We start from the raw sequence: 17,455 nt of genomic DNA on the forward strand, positions 1-17,455 counted from the left end.
AGCAGGAAAGGAAAAGGGGGAACAATTCCTCTGGGCTATCAAAGTACTGTTTTCTTTTTCACCTTGGTGAGCATCTGAAAGACATGCCTAGGTTTTCACTCTTGGGAAAAGTGATCCTCTATGCTGATCTCACTTGAGATAAGGGAAGACATTGTCCCCTGTCCATCTGTGTCCTCTTGTTTGCTGGAGATAGTTCTGGGAGGACAAGGGGAGACAGAGACTAAGATCCATGTTTACTAAAGTATGATACACAAGCAACTGGTGGCATGCAAAATGACTTCAGATGGTACCAAGACAACCTTTTATGTATTATATTGAAAACAGTTATACATTTATTTTTATAGCAAATTCTAATTTCTGGTAAATGAAATGAATTTGTAATTTATGGTTATAATGGAAAATTCCCTTTTAAAATAAATTTAAGTTTAAAAAGAGAATCACTTTAAGGAAAAGTTTTAGAGGAATAATAGTGTAATTTGTATGCTGATAGGACAATATTTATGAAGTTTGGTATGTGAATGACTGAAGCTTAGGAAATGTTGACTCCCACAGGCCAGGGCAGAGTGGACCCAGAGAAAAAATAATTGGGAATTTCTTAATTTAATTTTTTTTTTTTTTATAAATCTGTAGGCCATGAATGTTATATGGAGGTTAGCAGTTTGATTCTTCATGGTCTCTCGAAATCTTAGTTCTTAAAAGATGCCTTTATTAGAAATAGTGTTATGAAAGTAAAACCCACAATGTGGATTTTAAAAGGAGGAAGAGGTCATGACCGACTCTGGGCTTTTAATGTTGGGTCTTGATTGTTCTATTGAGTACTTAAAGCTCATTCTGAAACGTTGAGCTGTGAGAGCCCATTTGGTTTCCCTGATTTAGTGCCTCTAAATCCATTCATCTCTATGCCTCGAGCTAATACTGTTTTCCTACTTCCTATTCAACTGTCTAATTCCCTGGGAGTCTTCCTGAAATCACAAATAATAAAATGCAAATGCTATTATTCGGTAATTAGAAGAGAAGATTTACAGAGAAGAAAATAGAAATTCAAGGTTTGCATTTATTTATTCATTTAAAAATAGTTCTAAAAGATTTTTACTTTTTTTTGGAGACACTCATATTGAGGAAAACATTAGGGATGATGCAATACAGCCATCATTTCCATTGTGGAGAGTATGTTGTTAACAGGATCCAAAATACAACATTAATATGGTTTGGTGGGAAGAGCTCTGGAGTTAAGACATAATGGGGATGTGATTCTTGCTTTTTCCTACTTCTAGCTATATGGTCTTATATGTATCCCCTCTAAGCCACAATTTCCTAAACTATGAAAGGGGGGAAAGCAGTATTTGTCTTTTGTAGCTGTTGTGGATTAATTTAGGAAAGACATAAAAAGAGCATGTCATGTAAATGGTGTACTTTTTTCCTTTACCTTTTCTTGTAAGTGAAATCTCTCAATTTGACTCTTTATTTTATACTGATTGATTATATGCTTTTATTTAATTGCTTTTTAGTTGTGCCTCCATAAATCCATTATGGTAGGGACAGTGTCTTCCTGCTTGTATTATCTGCAGTGTTAGACTCAGAGTCAGTGCTCAATATTCACAGACTGATCAGAGGAGGATAAGGTGACTGGCTTAGGAAGCTACATTCTCATAGCTTTGTGGACTGGATGAGACTACCCAGATCTCTTAGAGCAGTGGTGTTTCTCTGACAGATAGTGAAACTTTGTCAGGGAGTTGACCTTGCAAGGCAAAGAGATTCACCATCATTTCTTAGCATGGTTTGGTGCCCTGGGCAACTGGCAGTTTCTTTTAGGCATCTAACTTCAATCATGTCTTGCAATTTGAAGCCTCCTTCTCTTATTCTGACTTCCATAGAGATAGTGAGCATTTAATCAGTGTCTTTTGCAAAATGTTTCTTTAGTATTCTTGAAACCTATTATTGTTACCTTACCTTCTTTCTTTTATTTTCCATGCACTGTAATTCTAGAGAAACCGGTAGTATTGAATCTGTTTTCCAGCAACTCACCATCTTATTCAGGATTCAGTTCTTATTGGTATTGGCTGCAGTGAAATCAGCTGTTCCAATACAAGGAAATATTTGAAATCATGCATCTTTTGAGAATTAGTTGGGTGGGAGAGGCAATGTCCCTAGGCGGTTGGAATAATTTGTTTCTGTTGTAAATCTGAAGTTTTGAAGTCATCTTGTAATTAAACCTCAATTTACTGAGATTTTTAAAATATGAAACATTTACTGAAATGTCTTTAGAAAGGACTTTCTAGGTTTGCTAATTTTCTATAAACTTAAAACCAGTTATAGGATCTAGTAGTTCAGAGAAGTCATGTAACTTGTTTTAAATTTACCACATTCTCTTCTATATGCATTTAGACAAATTATTTTATCCTCTCTAACATGGTTTATCCACGAAATATATCTGGAGCAGGTTTAGCTGTCATAATTTCACTAATAGATTATCTTAGAACTTTTCTTGCATCCTGCAAATTTATGTGAATAACTTTTAAATGTTTACAAAAAATTACAAAATAAAATTTCATTGCCACAGAATTATCTGTCACTGTGTCTCCTAATAGACCATACTCTCTATGAGGGTAGGGACTGTGTCAACTGTTTTAACTTTAGTGCCTTATACAATGCCTGGCACTTAGTAGGCACTGAATATTGTTGAGTGAATAAATAAAGGAATGAAGAGAAGCTAAGCATCTGAAGTGAATAGCTCTTGTTAGATAGTTTTCTCTGAGTATAGGCTGGTTATATATATGTCCAGAGTTTGGAGCTGCTTGTATCTTAGTTTTTACAAGTCGATTCTGGGTCAGAGTGGTCAGATCAGGGGAAGTACCAAAAGCTTAAGATTAATTTATTGTCTTCCAGGTAATAAATTTTTATGAATGTCTAGACCTTTGGTTGGAACAATGGAATTGATTGGACTCAAATCAACAGATCTAATAATGCATACTGTGCATCTAATAGTGTACCATTTGTGCTAATATCTGGGGATACAGACTGGCTATGAGCATCCTTGTTCTAGGTGGTTTGAAGGTCACATATGACATATTTCTTGGATTCAGCTATCCTGACATAGGTTTCTAGGCAAAATCTGGCTCAAATGGACCATGCCTTAAATAGCATGGATGCCATAGGGAAGAACTCCAACTTGCTCAAGGTCAAATTCTGACTTTACCATTTTCCAGATAAATTGTCTTTGTCAATTTATTACACTTTTATACTGTATCTGAAAAATTGTGACAAATTTCAGTTTGCTTTTTTACCTCCCTCAGAGTTTTTGTGAAGATAAAATGAAATAATCCATATAAAACCTTTATTCATTCATGTGGCACATAATTACAGCTCAGTAAATGTTAGAAGCTATTATTATTATTATATTGATATTATTATTGCCTCATGAAGATATGGAAATAACCAAGTTGTTAAGTTATTTGGTGAGTAGAAAATAAAGACTTTCAACTCTCTTTAAAACCAAGGTATCTTATACCAGCGGTCCCCAACCTTTTTGGCACCAGGAACCAGTTTCGTGGAAGACAATTTTTCCACAGACGGGGGTGGGGGGATGGTTCAGGCGGTAACGCGAGCGGTGGGGAGCGATGGGGAGCGGCAGATGTAGCTGCTCACCTTCTGCTGTGCGGCCCGGTTCCTAACAGGCCGCGGACCGGTACTGGGGGTTGGGGACCCCTGATCAATGGGTTGATGACCTTCCATGGTTCCCTAATCAATGGGTTGATGATCAGTCTCTTTCATTTTAGTATAAAGTCCTTATAGACCTGCCAAATTTTAATTGCCTTTGACTTCCCCTCACCTGGTATGGTGATTGTCACATGGCAGCTTTTCAATAAATATTTGGTGAATGAGAATGAGTGAAACTTACACAGAGTTTCAGTGTTAATGCCCCATCCAAAATACCCATGGTCCTATTTAATGCTGGATTTTGTTCTGTGATAAGATTTCAGAAGTCTTTAAATGTTTTTGTTTAAAAGTAAAACAAAGAAAAATAAATCTTCCTAAAATATAATTGGCCATGTGTATTTTTGGAAAAGAACTACTACTATGTTTGGATGGGAACAATCTGTACATTTTCATAAATATGTCACATATTTGAACTATAAGAAAAAAAAAGGAAAAGAAAAATTCAATCTCCTGACTATCATTTCAAATTCCATCCAGTTTAGAGACTCTTTTTTTTTTTTTTTACCACCTCTGGTAAGTGTCAATTGTGGTGCTGGTATGGTAGCAACTGGATGGGCTAAGACTTGTGCCTTAATGTATAGCTAGTGTATAATATCCAGTAGTTGCTCAATGCACCTAGCCTTCCATCTTTACCAACTCCACTTGTGCCTGGTGGGTTAAATGTGAAAAACTCTAGAACCAAACATATCCCAATTCCCCTGGGCTATCTGCTTTTAATAGCGGGTTCACATATAGCTGCACATATTTTCTCTAAACCCTTAGGGATAATAATTTCTGACACTCCTTTAAGCATGCCTTTCTTAAATTTCCCTCACATTCTGTCACAAATGAAGCCACCTGATTCCAATCTTCTTTTCATGGTTTGGATAGATATCTCTTCTGTCCCAACCAATTGCTGTCCCTGCTGCTCAGTTGCCTCCTTTCCTATTCTGTGTTCCTGCAGCTGCCATTTTTGGCTTCCTTTCTCTGCTTTTGCTCTCGCTCAGACCTTAACTTCAGGGTTGAGGAAGTTGTCACAGTGAAATCTCTAGACTTCTCTGACTGGCATTTGAGATCATTTCCTAGCCTCTGTAATATAATAGGAATATCATCATAAAATTCCCATAAATTGATAAAAGTTAAAATGAGTATAGGAGAAATAATATATTACATGCAAGTAAACAGATAAAACAGAAGAGAGAAGAAGAGAAGTCTTCATAATTTCTGCTTCTCCTGAGTCTGCATGCAGGTGGTCATGCAAGCTGTGCAGACATCACCACTTATGGATCTAAACACATTTGAGTGAAAACTTTCATTCATCAAAGGAGTGTCAGTTAGGAATTGTGTGACTACACACAGGGTAATGCTGGCCCCTATGTTAGTTAGCGTTCAGGAAACACTAGTGTTAGTATAAACACCAAGATTTCAGTGACTAAACAAATAGAAGTTTATTTCTTGTTTATTTATTAACAATGTAGGTGTCACGACTCATCCATGGGGCTTGAGGGATGAGGCTCTACTAAAAGATGTCAAGCATGAAATCCAGGCTTAGGTAGTTCCATCTTCTACATGTGTTTTCCAGTAATTAAAAACATGGAGCAAGATGCATGGGAGATTTTGCTGGATCAAGTTTGGAAGTGGTGGACAGCAGTCATTTTTATTAACATTCCATTGGATGAAACTCACTCATATAGCTACCCCAATAATACAGAAGCTGAGACATATGTATAGGAAGAAGAAACAAATACCTATTTGCTTACAAGTTCTGTGTGCCAATAACCACCCCCAAAGTTCCTTCTTAAGCATAAATCTCAAGTCTGAATTATTTCTTTACTTTATCATCTAAATGGTAAGTTGAAAAACAAAGAGAGGAAAGGAACCATTCTGATAAACAGCTAACATTTTGATTAGTTTTTCTATTCAAAGGTCATACTCAGCCCCCTCCCCCCCAACCAAAGGAGAGAATTAATAGTACTATTTAGGTGTTTCCAGGTCAAAGTCCATAATTTCTGAGTGATTAGCAATTCTCTCAATCAGGTACAGATATGGCTCCATGAGTTCCAGTCACCTCTAACAAAAAAAAGCTCTTTCCTCTACCAACAGATATACAATACTAGATCAAGGACAGGGTAACTGCAAGAAAAATTCCCTTTAGAAAAGGGAAGGTTAGAAGGCCCAGTGGGTGGTCAGTGGTCCACTTCAAGGATGGAATCCTACTGGACAAGCATTGTGAGGACCCCCTGCTCAGCAGAGGAGGACATTTCTGAGCAGACCTTGGATTCACTCTCATTCCCTTTTTATTTGTTTTCTTCTGTTCCTGATCTGCCCTTGAAGTCTTCTTCCTTGACTTAAAGTTCTTATTTTCCCTGTTCATGTGAAGTGAGTCATTGCTAAGTCTACCTTTCTTGGGGGAACAGCTTTTGCAACCTGCTTCCTGTTAGTGCAAGTTTGGGGTGCTAAGACTTCTTTTATGGGCTAGTTTTTCTTTATTTTCGTGGCCAAATTCACGGATATTTTTTGGTAATACAACTCCTTAAAAACTCACAGAATTTGTGCACTATATGCTTACAAGTTAGTTTCATGTGCTAGTAATCATCAACCAAAGTTCTTTCTCATATATATAATTCTCAAGCCTGATTTATCCCATTGCATCCTCATCTTAATGCCTCTTTCTCTCAACTTGTGGAGGCTGTTTTGAGGTCATTTGAAACAATTTGAGTCCTTTGTGGAATTGCTAAGAATTAATGGGCCTTTTCCACTCAAAGCCTTTTTCCATTTTACTTAGTACTTTCTGGGGTTCTGAAGCTGTTGGCTTTTTCAGCCTTGTGAGCCTTCAAATTTTTGCATTCACTTTAATCCTGGAAATTTACCCAAAACTTCTTAATCCTTGCCTTAACTGCAGTCTTCCTCACAATAACTTGCTATAGGCAGTATATAGCAAATGATACACACTAACATCTCCTCTCTTTTCAACTATTTCCCCTGGGACTAGTCTCAGGAGACTCCTGATCAGCCTTCCAGATTGTTGCATACAACAGCACTTTTTATCAACTGTCTTGCCAAAACAAAACACGGTTCTCTGACCTTCTAGCCATCCACCACCTGAGTGCTAACTCAGTGCCAAATATTGGGGGGTTTGTTCCAACAGTATCACACTTCAAGTAGGGTAATGGTTAGGGTTTAGGATAATGTTAGCTGTTGTAACAAATTAGCCCCAAATTTCTTTGACTTCATGTATTAATAAGTTTATTTCCTCTGACATGAAAATTCAAAGTTGTTGTTCCTGTTTGGTGTGTGTGGGTTCTGCCGATCATGATCATGCAGAGAGACTCATGCTGAGGGAGGTTTTGCTCTCACTTACCTTCAATGTGTGTCTTCCAACTTTGCTTGGAGTTTCGACTTTGGCCTTGCAGAAGTTGGAAGAGCATGGAGATGTATACAAAGGAAATTTATGTGGACCAGGTCTGTAGTGTGTTTGTCCCTTTCACTATGCTCGTGCAACTACATTTAACACTAAGAGAGGCTGGAAAAAGTAATCTAGCTGTGCACTTGGGAATCAGAGAAGATGGATTTGAAGCATAGCATTTGCAGTCTCTGCTCTAGTGCCTTAAACAAGGAGTTTTTCTTATGTACAAGAAGTCTCAGAGTAGTTTGTTGAAAGCTGATGTGCTGATCCTACGATGACAATAGAGACCTTTTTTTCTCCCCTACTCCCTTTTTTTCAAGGAAAAAAAAAAAAAAAAAGCCGTCGCCTGAGATTTCTGGCAATGACTTATGGTCCAGACCTGAATTAAGTGACCATTGTTAGTAGCAAGGGAGGCTGGGAAATTGGAGATTTTAGCCAGGCACATTTCTCCTCTGTTTAAAATTGGTTCATTTAGTATGGATGAAGAGGAGAATGACATTGGGTAAGTCATTAGCAGTGTCTTCCTCAAAGCATAATAGGATTTCCATATTCTAGGGAAACATCGTTCCCTGTACAGACCTCTTTTTCTCTCAGGAAGTAGCATATAAAACACTCCTATCTTCTAGAAACATTCAGAAATATATATTTGAAATAAGTCAGTACCTTGCACCATGCCTGTAACATAGTAAGTAGTTAATTCTTTTTTTGTTGTTTTTGATTTTGTTTTGTTTTGTTTTGTTTTTTGGGTTCGCGGGCCTCTCACTGTTGTGGCCTCTCCCATTGCGGAGCACAGGCTCCAGACGCGCAGTCTCAGTGGCCATGGCTCACGGGCCCAGCCGCTCCGCGGCATGTGGAATCTTCCCGGACCAGGGCACGAACCCGTGTCCCCTGCATCGGCAGGCGGACTCTCAACCACTGCGCCACCAGGGAAGCCCAGTAGTTAATTCTTTATCAGAATAGTTAACCAAATGAGTAAATACATCAGTACACCTGCGTGACTGGAGAAGTCAAAAGTAGATGTCCTTTGACAACTGTCACCAACAAATGTGCAAGTCCAGCTATGTAATGAATAGAGTGAGATTGTTACTGTCTATATACAAACCATTTCCTCTAGATGTTTCTTATTTATGAGGTAGTTTATGCCTTCTAAGTCCTTAACAATTTGCATTCAAGTTTCTTCTCTCTCTTTTATATTCCTAGAGAAAACTTAAAAAAAAAGAACAACTCAAACAAAACCCCAAAGACGTCCATAAAAATGAAGTCACCCAAAAGAGTGAAAAATATATTTAGTAAAGAACTCTAAGCCTCTAGAAGGCAAGGACTGTATTTAGGGGTGGGGGGCGCGGGCAGGGGGAGAATACTGTTATGAAAACAATGAAATAAAAAGCGAACTTATTTTTTCTTTTGACTGAAATAGATTGATTGTGCAAACACTGATTATTACCCTGCCTAGAAAAATTCGTCTAGTCAGAAATAGCAAATGCCATGACTACATGTCCGTGAGTCTCTCTCTTTTTAACTTGTTTTATCTGGTGGTTAATACATAGAGCGACAGGTACGTGAGAGGTACATGCTATGTGCCACTGTTGATGTGGCCAAAGTCACTTCATGGTTTCACTTTGGAAGCCACAAAAGACTTCCTGTGATGTCAGGCAGCCTGTAATAACCCAAATAATGGCCCCCAAATGCACATCTCTGATGTAAGCTGCCATTATCAAGCGATAATTATTTCTTCTTTACAGGAGTCAGCCTGCCAATCACTCTGACATGCTTTTAGTTTGTTCAACAGTACACGTTTTCCTGTTGCTTTTCCAGGGAAAGTCTTTGACAGACTTCGTTACTTTCAGTGCCCGTCACTGCCTTGTTGGAAGTCTGTAGCATCAAAGTGAGAAAAAAGTATCTTGACAAGCTCACCTCTCTTTGTGAATCCCTTGGACACTTGGGCACTGGTGTGCTCTGGATCCAGGATGGTGCTGGGGAAGCAGTAAGCTGATGGCTGTGGAATGTGCCCTTGGAAATGGGATGTCCCGAAGGTGGGGAATTTCAGCCAGGTGTTGGCATTGAAGAAGATCTAAGCAAATTCCTCCCGGATTTATATAGAGATATATATATTTTCCTAAAATTAAAAACCCGCATTGTGAAATTTCTTGTAGGAAAACAAAACAGGAAAACATTTTGACTTAGCTTGTCAGGAAACATACAACTTATTTCAGGTTGTCTTTTTTGAAGATGCATATTTTAAAAATATAACAAAAACAAAATTGAGACTAATTTTAACACCTGCTGGATAGGGAATTTAGAGTATTGTTTGAAAATGGACCTACCTAGGGGTTATTATGTTTCTCTTGCTTTCTCTGGCTCCACAATTCCAGAACAATACATACATTAAAAACTTTGTTCTGCTTCATAGAAACTAGCCTTTCTCTGTTAAACTTTGTGTTTTGGAGGTGCCGTATGTATCTACCACGGATATAATTTCTGATTCTCTGGTTCCTTTTAAAAGTCGCTATTGTAGTTGACACAGCTTGCCTTCATCCTCCAGGGTATTCTGTAGATCTCATATTTCCTTAGCTTTTGCCCCAGGCTGCTGAGTTTTTGAAGAAAATTTTAAAAGTTGGTGATATAAATTTCAATTTATTTCCTATCGTCCATGTTTTTTTTCAAAACATAAACATATACATTTTCTTGTTTTGTGTTGTGTCTTATTAATAGGGCAACATGATGCTAGGGGCCTGCTTTTTTAACCCTTTTCTCCCGCCTGCTGGGAAAATTACCTGTATGGAATAACGGTACCTTCGTTCATACCACGGACAGTAACACCTGACAACTGGGAGGTACACTTCCCTCTTTCTCATTCTCCATATCCACTCAGTTATCAAGGCCTGTGGATTTTTACTTCCAAATGTCTTCATAATCTGTTCCTTAATAGATACCTGCTGCTGTATTCTTGGTCCAGTCTAACATCACTCTCTCATGGCAATAACTTCATTACTGACCCTTGTTCATATTTACCTCATTCAGCATTCAGCCAGAGTAGTCCTCTCTAAATGCATATCGAAGATGTCATCTTCATGCCTAAGATCTCTCAATGACTTTATCTAAAGACATAGACAAAAATCCTTAACATAGCCTAACAGGCCTGCATGTCTTCATTTCATTCTTCTCCTTCTGAACTTGTGTCTTTCTTGAAAATAACCTGCTTCTTTGCCCCTCAAGGCCTTCTTGCTTTTCCATTTTTTTGATCTCTCTTGTCCCTCTGAGCTGACGGGAGATTGAGCCTTGTAAATTGACCTTAAAAATTTATGTGACTTGTATAGTGGTCATGGAGCTGTGGGATTCCGAGTCTTTGGTTTACAAATATCTCTAGGCCTTTTTGCTTTGCTTCCACTAGGTGCTGTGCAACAAACTGGCAGTCCTGCCCTTTGGATGAGTCCACACAAGTTACTTGGGTGCCTTTCTTTAAATCTTGAATGTTACACAAGCCCCATCTGCCCTGGCCTAAGAAACCAGGGCATGTTACTCCAGTTGATGATTCCTAATTGGAACAATCCAGCAAATGAGTCTCTAAAAGTGTCATTTTGGGGACTGTATAATGTGTCTGCTGGAGCTGAGTTTGTTTACACTTTGCCAGTGTCATCATTTACAAACTTCAAAAAACACATTGACAAATTCCCTAGCTGTTTTGGCAGCGCTTCCATCAATCACCCAACTACTAGCACCAACATTTCTCCTAGGCTATTATAGTCACTTCAATCGCTGCTGCTTCACCTTTAGGAGAAGGTAAATCAGAAGGGGTTCTTTTAGATGGTCTCAAGTACAACACCATTTTTTATAAAGAGATGCTTCTCTCCTCACTCTTTTCTCCCTGCCCTTTCTCCAACTTCCCATAAACAATTCTTTCTGCTTTGTCCCACCTTAGATAAAGTAATCTAGATCTATGGCTTTCTTTTAGAGACCCCTTTGCAATATTATTGGGTAATGGGTCCATTTATTATTTTGGATTTTTGTGTGTGCTCTTTAGTTACTCTGTTCAGCCCTCTCAAATCAATAAGTGTATTGTGTTTCTGCCGGCAACAGGTGCCTCGCTTCCCAGGCCCAACACACTCTCAGAGAGCGGCTCACATGTCTAATGACCACAGCATGAAAACCTGAAACCCTTTTGCCTTTCAACCAGGTTCTTTGTGTGGCAGCGTCAGGCAGCAGCTGTATCTCTAAGACTGAGTGGCTAGAGTATCCCTGCTCTTTCACTTTTATCGTTTCCTTCTCTTGCTAAAGCCTCACACCCCTTTTCACAAGGAATAAATATTACAAATACTCAGCTGCTACATCACCTCTGCAGATTTGTTTCTCTTGGGGTTACAGTCCTTCCTTATTTTCTGTGTTCAAAGCTTGTCTTTTTTTCCTCACAAACTGACCTATATTAAGCAAGAATGTATTTAAAAAAAAAAAAAAAAGAAAGAGAGAGAGAGAAAGAAAGGGAGGGAGGAAGGAAGGAAGGCAGGAAGAAAGAAAGAAAAAGCAGAAAGAAACCAGCCGACCTCTTCCAACTTCCTCATCATTAAGAAGCATGACCACAGAGTCTCCCTTCACTGCACACACATTCAGAATCTGGACAGTGAAAGGGGAGCGCCTGCCAAACTTGGCAGATCAGGTGAGGAGGGCTGGCTGGGGATCTGCTGCCCAGCTGGAGTGTTTGCTGGCTGTAGTGCCAACTGCAGGGCCAAACAAACCGTAAGACTGCATTTCAAGTTGCTGCCTGAGAGATACTGTTAACTCCATCACTGAGGGCTCTATTCATCCTAAATGATCCATGGTCCTGGACAAAGCACCAACTGCAGCCTGTTGCAAATCTTGGCTCTATACCTGACCAACCTATTAATCAGAATTTTAACTGGGCCTTGGAAGCGTTTTTCTTTCATGTGTTAAGTCACAGAGCTGATCGTGGTAGAGACTTCATGTAAATGATGCCATCAACTTGATGCATGGGGCCTTCGATGTCTGAATCTGTGGTCAAAGGAAGTATTATTTACCCTAAAAAAGTAATCATTCTCCTGGATGCCATGACTGCTTGAGGCTGTCTTCACTATTAGTACTTTCTTTGATTGCCAGCTCTATCTTGGTGCTGAAATGACCAAATGGCAGTAATCATTTTTATGTTTGAATGGACTTTTCTCTTTAGTTAAAAGAAAAATACCCTTGATTTTTATGTTTTTTTAAAAACAGTTTTTCCAAGGTAGATTTTTTGTCTAAGCTCTAAATGGTAATCAGCCTCAAGGCTGTTTTTAGTTAACCAACAATAATTAACTACTTGTATAAGTGAAACTATTCATAAAAACAACTGGCTTATTAGAATTTACTGACCTCATAATGGAGGAATATTTTTGAATTCCATTTTAGCCTCAGTAACATGAAAAATCCTTAGTACAGAGAAAGAATCAACATTTGTTCCTTGTGTATATTGATGATTTTATTTATATCAGACCTAAAACTGGGGTGATGAACGTAAATATGCCAACACATTTACAGTAGACTGTTTTGAGTTGACATTTTATATAGTATGATGTTTGTCAAACTTGAATATTGCACAGATTCCATTTAAAGGATTCAATTGATGTGTCCCTCCCATATTAGCTTAAATTTGTTAAACCAGCAAAAACCTTCTTATGCATATAACTTTACTACTATAAAACCTAAACAAATTAACAAATTAAAACAAAACCACAAAATCAATAAAATGTAATTAACAACATTAATTAAGTGAGAAAGAAAATGTTGATTCTTAAAACTAACTGGGTCACTCACAGTGGAACTGGGATACTAAACCATGCATGGCTTTAGTAGAATGTGGCATGCTGATGTTAACGTGTTGTATGATCACTAGTGAACTGTGATACTGTATGGCCTTCTGTGGTATGAGTATATCATTTATGCCCTTTGCTTTTCTTCTTGTCCCATTGGCTCTTGACAATTACTGAGGGACTAGTTGGCCTCACCTTGATCATGAGATGCATGCAAAAGCTAATTTTCAAATCATAGGACAAAAATTGGTTAGGAGGCAATTTTCCAGAAAATTCAGAATCTTTTCATAGAGTTTTAAAAATCATCAACAAAGTGAGAATACAGAATTTTAAAATTCTTATAAAAAAGTTGTTGAGTTCTGAAAATACATCCTTTAACTGTGGTTTAGAAATACTGGTTTAAAAGAGAGCATATCTAAGAGTATACCAGCCTTCACTCTTCTGCTAATCTACTAGTCATAATCCAATGAGATGTTAACTTAACCTTCTCAGACTTTAGCTATTACTTTTGTTGGTCTTATAAGACCAACCAAAAATGACACAATTCAGTTCAATACTATTATTAGGTGTCTACTGTGTGCCAGTCATGGGGTAAAATGTAGAGCAGATCAGGGAAGAAAGAATGACAGTCTATTATAAAAGAATATGGAGATTCTGTCGACTTAAAAAAAAAAAGAAAACATGCACAACATAAAAGCTGAGTCAAGTTTATTCAGGCTTACTGAGGACTATAGCATGGGAGACAGCCCCTCAGATAGCTCTGAGAAACTGTTTCAAGGAAGTAAAGGAGGAGGTCAGTATATATGTGATATTGGATAAGGAGGGTACATGCAATCAAGCACACATCTCAGAAGAGGGTTGCTGCTAGTCATGAGGACAGATACCTTAGTTAATGGTTTTAGTGCTTTTCTAAATATGGGAAGATGCAAGAGTTTGGGTTCATAAAATCTTCTCGTGAAAATATCTCACTATTTGAAGGCCTGTTCTGCCATTTTCCCCAGAATACAGAATGCCTTATTCCTGATTTCTGCTCTGAACTTCTTTCAGGGTATATTAAAGGTCAGTAACTGCAGTGAGTGGTTGATGACTCAATCACTGTAGAGCCTGATGGCTAGCTACATTCTTCAGTCGGCATTTCCAATACAAACTATCCAAGTAGAATCAATTTGGAAGTTTTGGTAAGCTTAGTTAAAATTTAACTTTGCCCTACATAAACTGATTTTGAGAATTTTAGATTTTTATTTACAAGGATAAGATACTAATGATTTCAGCAAAGAATATCCTAGAAATTTCCTTTTAAATAATTCAAAAAAAATCATATGTACTTAAAAATAAGTGTCCATTTTTCTAAAATTGGACAATAATTTCAAATTTTCATCAAGTTCAAACCAACCTACCTTAATTGATTCTAATTACGGAAGTTTGACTCTGTGTCTTTTTAAAATTCATTGCCTTGTTTTTTCCTTTGTTTAATCTAATAGGCATGAATTGACTGCATATAATATGCATGCATCTTCCCTTTTATTAACAGTGCATTTACAGTTGTAAACTGAATGACCAACAGTATAGTTGTTGGCTTCCAGCAAGGTGGTCAAATTAGCGAATATTGAAAGGCTGTCTTTCAACTATAAAGCCATAGAGATGCTAATAACCAGGACAATTTTGATACATACCTGAACTTAAAATAATTACCTATCAGAATTCTTTCATAATCTGGAAAATAAAAGGATCCAACAAAGGGGTGAACCATGGTGAAAATAAGCTAATTCAGTTAGAATAGGCTATCTTATTATGGTTCCCATTGCATGTCCAGCTGGGGTTGTCAGAGGACTCTGTTGTAGTCTTCTAGCCCTCATAGGGACCTAGGCTGACTGAGACTGCAACTGGGCACACGTGATTGCCAAGGCAGGAACAAGGAGACAAGGTGAATAAAGTTCTGGCTTTTAAAACTTCTACAAGTAAATGACATGAATTAATTCTCTTTACATATTACTGTCTATAGAGAGTCATTTGAGCACAACCAAGTTCAGTGCATGCAGGGAAATATACAATCCGTGTGTCTAGAAAGAGAGCAAAACTGGAATATTTGTAGATATCCCTAACAAACTAAGGATTAAAAAGTTATAAGCCACACAAAGGAATTGAATTATGGCAAGAGAGAGTCATCAGGTATAAAAAACAAAGAACCAAACAGGAAATTAGTATCTGAGTCACAATCCACACTATATAAATATCTAAGCAAACATATAAACTATGCTTACTATCATTAAGGAGGAAAAAAGGAAACTGAAACCATGAGAGAACAAGAAAAGATAAAGCAAAGAGACAGACTTGAGCAAAGAACTAAATTAAACTGGAAGATAGATCTGAGGAAATCAACCAAAATATATTATAGAGTGATAAACAGATGGAAGATATGAGATAAACAGATGGGCGTTATCAAGGGAAGTAAAAAAATATCACAGTCTCCAATGACATAGCCCAACAGAATTTTAACAGGAATTACAAAAAGAAAAAGAGAATCAGGGCCAGACAATATTGGAAGAGATAATGGCTGAAAAATTCCAATAGTTGAAAGATATAAGTCATTTGATTTTATATATATATATATATATATATATATATATATATATAGAGAGAGAGAGAGAGAGAGAGAGAGAGAGAGAATATCTGAGGAAGATAAAACAAATGCCCATCTAATTCTATCACAGAAAAACTGTAGAATATGAAATACAAAGAAAGAATAATAAAAGCAAACAACAGGACAATAGAATGACAGCAGAGATTTCATCAGCTCATCTAAATGTCTTAAATGTAGTCTCAGGCTCCAAAAGCTTCTACTCTAGACCCAGAATGAAAATACTGTGAAAAGTTCATATACTGGAACTGTGGACTCCAGGAAATTATGGCAACAGGAGAACAAACAAATATTTCTGGGAAATAACCTGTCTTTAAGTGAGAAATTTTATGCTATAAAAATGTTGTCTTGGGCTTCCCTGGTGGCGCAGTGGTTGAGAGTCCGCCTGCCGATGCAGGGTACATGGGTTCGTGCCCCGGTCCGGGAAGACCCCACATGCCATGGAGTGGCTGTGCCTGTGAGCCATGGCCACTGAGCCTGCGTGTCCGGAGCCTGTGCTACGCAACGGGAGAGGCCACAACAGTGAGAGGCCCGCGTACTGCGAAAAAAAAAAAAATGTTGTCTTATATACTGTGAGACACTTAAGATTTTTTAAATTGCTTTTATATAAATCTTTTGAGGCCATATTCATAGTAATTGCCTCCCATAGGAAAGGCAATAATTATTAGCTCCATTTTAAGGATGGCGACATTGAGAATCTTTCAGGTCAAGCAATGTTTAAAAGTCATAAACCTGGTAGGTATAAGAGGAAGGTTGAGAAACTCAGGTGCTCTGATCCTTGATTCATATTTTAAGTCAGAGTTTACATAAAGCAAATATTCAGTTATTGTATTTGCAAACTATACCACATTGAAATGGGGCATTATTAAAACAGGTTATCTGTCAGTTCTAAACACGGTTGTCTCAGAGAGTAACACTAGAATTGCTACATTTAGTCTTTTTTACAACAATCACATTTGACTACAGATATTCTTTTAAGAATGCAACATGCTTCTCTAAATATTGTACAGATACTTAATTTTTAATGGCTATTGATAAGAATATATTTGGCTCAGACATACATTAGTAGGGACTTCTAAAATATAAGTTCTAGAGTTAACTTAGGATAGAAACACATGAACAGTTTGGATTCTTCTGTGAATAATCAAATCTAAGCCAAGAGTGATTTGGTTGTATTGGAGGTCCTTGCCATAGATGCTATGATTATTTACGCAGAAAATTGAAAAGAATTGGAAGAAAAATTATTGGAAATTAAAAAATTTCTGATGGTAGGGTATCTACACAGAAAATTGAAAGGACAGACAAATTATTAGAAATGAAAAGAATTTCTGAAGGTTTTCTGATAATAAATATTGAATAAAACCTCTTTTATAATAGTTCCATGTATCAACTTTAAATAATTGGAAATTTTTAATAATGTTAGTTCCCAAATGTGGAAAATATCAATATGCATGTGAGTCCTTACAGTAAGAGATGGAGTCTATTTCTCCTTCCTGTGAATCTGGATGCCCTTGTGGTAGAAGGTGGCAGATATGATGCCATGCCCATTCCAGACTCAACATTTAAGAGAGGTGGCAGATTGTTCTTTTTCTCTTCTTCTCACCTTGTGAGAAGTCAAACTACCTTGATGACACCATGCTGTTAGAAAGCACAATATATTCACACAGAGATAGAAGGAGGTTCCCAACCTAGACCCCAGCTATTATATCCATTCCACATGAGGGACAAACATGTGAAGGAAAAAGCCATCTTGGAAATTCTAACTCTGGAAGACAGCAAATGAGGCAGAGGAATTTGCTTGCTGAGCCCAATCCAGATTAAATAATCAAAAAAATAAATAAATAATACATTTGTTTAGAAAAAAAAGAAAAAGAATACATTTGTGTTTTTTTTTTTTTTTTTTTTTTTTTTTTTTTC

The sequence above is a fragment of the Lipotes vexillifer genome, unplaced genomic scaffold (genome assembly GCF_000442215.2).
Source record: "Lipotes vexillifer unplaced genomic scaffold, Lipotes_vexillifer_v1.1 scaffold335, whole genome shotgun sequence".
Lineage (NCBI taxonomy): Eukaryota > Metazoa > Chordata > Mammalia > Artiodactyla > Lipotidae > Lipotes > Lipotes vexillifer.